The sequence below is a fragment of the Ovis aries genome, chromosome 11 (assembly GCF_016772045.2).
Source record: "Ovis aries strain OAR_USU_Benz2616 breed Rambouillet chromosome 11, ARS-UI_Ramb_v3.0, whole genome shotgun sequence".
NCBI lineage: Eukaryota > Metazoa > Chordata > Mammalia > Artiodactyla > Bovidae > Ovis > Ovis aries.
The window spans coordinates 33938731-33944730 of record NC_056064.1 but is presented as its reverse complement, the minus strand read 5'-3'; positions in this window follow the sequence as shown (position 1 = coordinate 33944730).

Here is a 6000-nt window from a genome sequence, read left to right as displayed (position 1 = left end):
TCCTTTATTTATATTGATAAGGTGACATCTTGCTTTCAGATAGTAAAGATTATGATCCATTACTATTATTTCTGCTGATGCTTACATTGTCTCAGATCTGGTCAGTGGGACCCCTTCCAGATGCCCCTTGTCCTTTTGACAAATCCCCGTGGTTTTCTGAGCACCTCCCATCTATCTGATGACACATCCCAGGCTCCTCCAGGACTTCTGCCTCAGACCCAGAACCAGCCCTTCCTGAGGGGCAGAGGGAGGATGATTTTAATGGAAAGTGATGTTAGAACCCAAGGTTGAGCCGGTATTGGGTATGCTTATTACGGTGGAGGTATCATTGCTCCCAGGGCCTCTCCACAGACAGAGACAGGAAAAAAATAATAAAATTGCATATATCCTATATATTTAAATAAATCACTATATATATTATATATGGGGCTCCCCTAGTAGCTCAGACAGCAAAGAATCTGCCTGTAATGCAGGAGACCTGGGTTTGATCCCTGGAGGGGGAAGGTCCTCTGGAGAAGGGAATGGCTACCCATTCCGGTATTATCAGCTGGGAAATCCCATGGACAGAAGAGCCTGGTGGGCTATAGTCCATGGGCTCACAAAGAGTTGAACACAACTGAGCGACTAACATGGATATTATATATAATCATTATATATATTAGAAATGTACTTCCTAGTAGACGAGTTAGTGTCTGCATATTTCTGCGTTTACCTCTATGTGTAATTACAAAGCTGTGGATAATAGATTAAAAATGATAGCCTTAACCACATGTGAATTGGCTAGTTCAGATGAGAGGGATGTGGGTGTCATGTCTTTCTCACACCTTTTCAAAGGGCTTGAAATTTTTCCATGTAAAAAGTTGGTAAGATAGATGTGACTCTACAGTAATCTCAAAATAAAAGGTTTAGTTTTAAAAAAAGAAAAAAACAACAGTTGAGGGAAAAGAAGAGGGATCTGGCAGAGCTGTTGCCTTCCGGGAGCCCCCAGAGGGCAGAGGGCAGTGACCCAGGCCCCACTTCAGGGCCTCTCCTCACCTTTCCTCCAGCCCCCTGCTCAGGGACAGGATGTTAGCAGGTGTTTCTCTGTGGCTCCGGCTCAGCTTCAGATGAGGTTTCAAAGCCTCAGAATGGAGCAATGTGGTGGAGAGGGGGAGTGGGGGCAGGGGGGGTGTCATCCACCCAGCCCCAGGTTTGAGGTGCCTGGAGGCAAGAGTGGGGAGGGCTCCCTTTATAAAGCTGAGTAGTGTCCTCTGGGGCCTGGGGGCTGGGGGGCTGGTTTATTTTGTTTTTCAAAATGCTTATTCTGTCCCAACTGTGAGTTGCTCTCCCAAGGTCTGCGGTTGGTAAGTGGCAGAGCTGAGCCCAGGCCAGAGCTGTGACCCATGGGCCATGACCCCTGAGCCATGTGGCCTCAGTCTAGAGCCAGGAGGTGGGGGTGGGGGTGGATGGGTGAGCAGCAAGTCTTGGTGGGAGGGCACATGCCCCAAACTCTCAGAGGCCCAGCAGGACCCTGGGAATGGGACTGGACTGGGAGGACCCCTTGGCGGTTCAGGCACCCCACTGAGGGTGCATGCTGGGGCCTAAAATGAGGGGGCGCAGAGCTGGCAGCTGGAATGGTCCCATCATGGCTGCAGCCGGGTCCCTGTGGGAGGCCCCTGAAGGAGCAAGCACTGGTGGCCACTGGCCATGCCTGGTCGTAGCAGAACCAGCCACTTAGGACTGTCTGGTCCTTAGGCCCCCAGTCCCCTGTTCCAGGCTGATTAACACCCAGACACATCCAGGGCCTGACCCCTGGGCCTGCGAGTGTTCCCATAGGTGACAAAAGGACTTGGCAGACATTATTAAGTTGAGTATCTCGAGATGGGGAGGTGGTCCAGGGTTATCCAGGTGGGCCTGAGATGTGATCGCGAGTGTCCCAGGGGAGGGAGATAGATGAAGCAATCACTGTGGCTGAGGATGGAGGATGGAGGAAGGACGAGTGGCCAGGGGCTGTGAGGAGTGCAGCTCTGGAGGCTGAGAGGGCAGGGAAGGGGCTCTCTCCGGGGCTTCAGGAGGAACCAGCCCCACCCACGCCTTCTCCTTGGCCCAGCGAGGCTGAGCTGGGGCTTCTGGCCCCCAGAACAGTAGAGAGTGATCTTGTGATGTTGAGCTTGTGGTGACTTATCATAGCAGCCACAGGAAATACACACCCCCTCCCTCGGGGCCGTCCCGGCGTTGAGTCAGAAATGGCAACTTGAGACCAGGCCATGAGGACAGTGAGCAGGAACTGACCGCCCTACTCCCATTCCAGGCCCCGAGCTGGGCCTAGGGCTCCAGGAACCACTATCTGTGAAGCTGGAGCTCTGTAGTTCAGAGACTGGATGAGACCCTTGGATGCTCCAGAGAGGCTGGGTGCAGCCTTCTGTTATGTGACAGTGACGGACACACCCAAGTGACCTCTCTGGGCTTCACCATGGGGTGGGGAGGGCAGGTTTACTAGGAGAGTGGAGAGAAAACCAGATGTGCTCCTCTGCCCATCATTGAGCCTCGACCTGCGCCGGCTCCAGGAAGGCTCTGTGCATGAGATGCTGACAAGGAGGCAATAGACACAGAGCCTCCGCCTTCAGAGGTCAGCACCCGCCAAGGCGAGCTCAACGTTCCGCCACAGACTTGCTGCCCATGAAACTGGTGGAAAGTGGTAGAAATAAAAATATTGAACGTTTCTGAAAATGGCCTGAAGGGTGAACAGAAATGAGGAAACATTTGTTCAAGAACATTCATGACAATTTGATAAGAAAAGTGAGAGTCTGTGGTATCTGAACCAAAACCACTCTCTCCCTTCAGCCCCCTCACAGCTGGTGAGCCTCCAGACAGTTGTGCCCAGGACCCAGGGGCCCTTCTCACAGCTCCCAGTCAGGACTTTTTCCTGGGAGGAGCACGCTGCCAGTGTCACTGAGTCTGACTGGCTGAGTGTGGTGGAGAGATGGACGCCCCTCCCTGAAACAGAGTCTCCAGGCAGAGTGCAGTGCGCAGGAGTTCCTGGCACCCTGGCCCCCAGCCCTGGCTCCTGAGGTGGTGGCTGCTCATGGTTCTCCAGCTGCCTCTCCCTCTCCAGCTCCTAAAGCAGGGGTGTTACTCAGAGAGAACATAGCCATTGTTCCCTGGGTTTTGCCTGGGGCTAGAAACCGGCCATAAAACGGACAGCTCCTACTCTCTTCCCAAAGGAACTGACCTCATTGGCAACAAGACCGAGTGAAGAAATTCAAGCCTGAAGTTCTGTCAAGAATGGTGGTGATTACGGAGATACAGAGGGGAGAGTCCACACCCAGGCTAGACTGGAAGCTAACTAGTTTTCAGTACAATACCCAGGCAGGAGCACTTCTGGGGTCAGAGCAAATAATCAAACAGGTATCAGTCGCTCAATTGCGTCTGACTCTTTGGGACCCCATGGACTGTGGCTTACCAGGCTTCTCTGTCTATGGAAATCACACACTATTCCTTCAAAGGAGCCAGAATTTGACTCGATCTGTTGGTAGAAAATGACCCAGGATGTGATTGGAAGACAACAGAGAAACAGCAGGAACTTAGTGGAGTTTAATGGCTGATGTGGTCCAGGAATGAGAGAGCCCTACCAAGTCCCCTGACATCTCACGTAAATGGAAAAGAATAAGATCTTGCCATTTTCAACAACCTGAACGAGCCTCAAGCCATCATGCTAAGAGAAATAAGCCAGATAAAGAAAAACAAATACCTTATGGTATGATTTCACTTAAAGGATGAATTAAAAACAAAACAAACAAAACCGCAACAGTGAAAACCTCAAGCTGGTAGGTGCCAAGAACAGATTGGTGGCTGCCCAGAGGTGGAAGGTTGGAGGTGACAAAATGGGTGAAAGTACAAACTTCCAGCTATAAAATAAGCCATAGCCCTTCACTTTCATAAAATAAGATATAGGGATGTACTATCAGCATGGTGACTATAATTAACAAGACTATGTTGCATATTTGAAAGTTGCTAAGAGAAATTGGACTGTGAAGAAAGCTGAGCGCTGAAGAATTGATGCTTTTGAACTGTGGTGTTGGAGAAGACTCTTGAGAGTCCCTTGGACTGCAAGGAGATCCAACCAGTGCATTCTAAAGGAGATCAGCCCTGGGCGTTCTTTGGAAGGAATGATGCTAAAGCTGAAACTCCAGTACTTTGGCCACCTCCTGCGAAGAGTTGACTCATTGGAAAAGACTCTGATGCTGAGAGGGATTGGGGACAGGAGGAGAAGAGGAAGACAGAGGATGAGATGGCTGGATGGCATCACCAACTCGATGGATGTGAGTTTGAGTGAACTCCGGGAGATGATGATGGACAGGGAGGCCTGGTGTGCTGCAATTCATGGGGTCACAAAGAGTAGGACATGACTGAGCGACTGAATTGAACTGAAGAGAATAGACCTTAAAAGTCTCCATCACAAGAATTTAAAAAAAAATTTTTTTTTTTAATTAAAGAGAGCACCCTCTTGTCAGTCCAGCAGCTCAGCCCGACTAGATTAGAGCCTGTGTTATCCAGGTGAATCCCTTCCAAATTTGTCCTTCCTGGGGTACCCTCCCTCAGCACTAAGGAACCATACAGGCTTTCCTTAGAGTTACCCTTTGATCACAGTTGGCAATTCATTCACCAAACTTCTGTTTAAACTGTGGTCTCCTGACTAGACTCTGACTGCTACTCCTAACAGTTATTACATCATTTGGACTTTCTTAAAAAAAAACAAAACTACTCAATAATAAAATCTGGTCAGTCTATGAGGAATTGATATAAAGAACTCAGAAATAAAAAATTGATGCAAAAAGGACTGAGGGTAAGTACTAAATGTCTTCCAATGGAAAGTGAAAGTATTTGTTGCTCAGTCATGTCCTACTGTTTGCCACCCCATGGACTGTAGCCCGCCAGGCTCCTCTATGGCATTCTCTCGGCAAGAATGATGGAGTGGGTAGCCATTCCCTTCTCCACGGGATCTTTCCTATCGAGGGATCAAACCCAGGTTTCCCTCACTGCAGGCAGATTCTTTACCTTTTGCAGAACTCAAACAAAATAAGGAGACTCAGGGCTGCAGAACAGGACATAAATGTATTATATATGTTAACAAAGTCAAAGCAACAGAAGTTGCCAGGGCTAAGTATAAAAAAAATTGGGGGGTCACCTTATCTTTTATTATAGAGAGACACTCATATCTAAGCTTAAAGTATATAGTTTAAAAGAAAGACTCCAGTGTGTTAATGACTTTCACAAACTCTGTCTTAACTCTACAAGAATTCTTTGTAAGGAATTCACTTTCCTTTCTCCTTCTTCCTCCTCCTCCTCTTCTTCCTCTTTTCTTCTTCTCACTCTACTTTCATTTTGAACTCACATTTCTTATGGTTACAAAAAATGATCTCAAATTTGGAATTTACTCAATTTCACTTTTCTTCTTCATATTCTAAATTGCAATAAAATTATTTTTACTGTTTTTTTATTTTAAGAGAAGCATAAGCTGGTATCATTGGAGAAGGAAATGGCAACCCACTCCAGTATTCTTGCCTGGGAAATCCCATGGACAGAGGAGCCTGGCAGGTCACAGCCCACGGGGTCACAAAGAGTTGGACACGACCGAGTGACTAACAGCAAGGCTAACATTACAGGAGAAAATCTAGATGATTGTAGGTTCCTTATGTTTATTGATGAGAAATAGAATTATAGGGAGCTTTCATTAGGTGCACGTTTTTCCTTTTTTTTCCTTTCTCCCTCCCCCCCTCCAACCCTGTATTGTTTAATCACCGAGTTCCTCTGCTCCCACGCTTTCCAAGGCAAACCAGCTAAATAAAAATTCCTTGGATTCTTCCCGCTCATTAAATGGCCCACTGCCCTTGTGGGAGGTCCATAGTTCCCATCTGAGATGAAGCTGTAGGGGGGAACGCATTCATAAACTATATGTTATATTCATATCAGTTAACCTTTCCAGGAAACCGTTTTACCGGTGGAGGGTGGAGGGGCAGC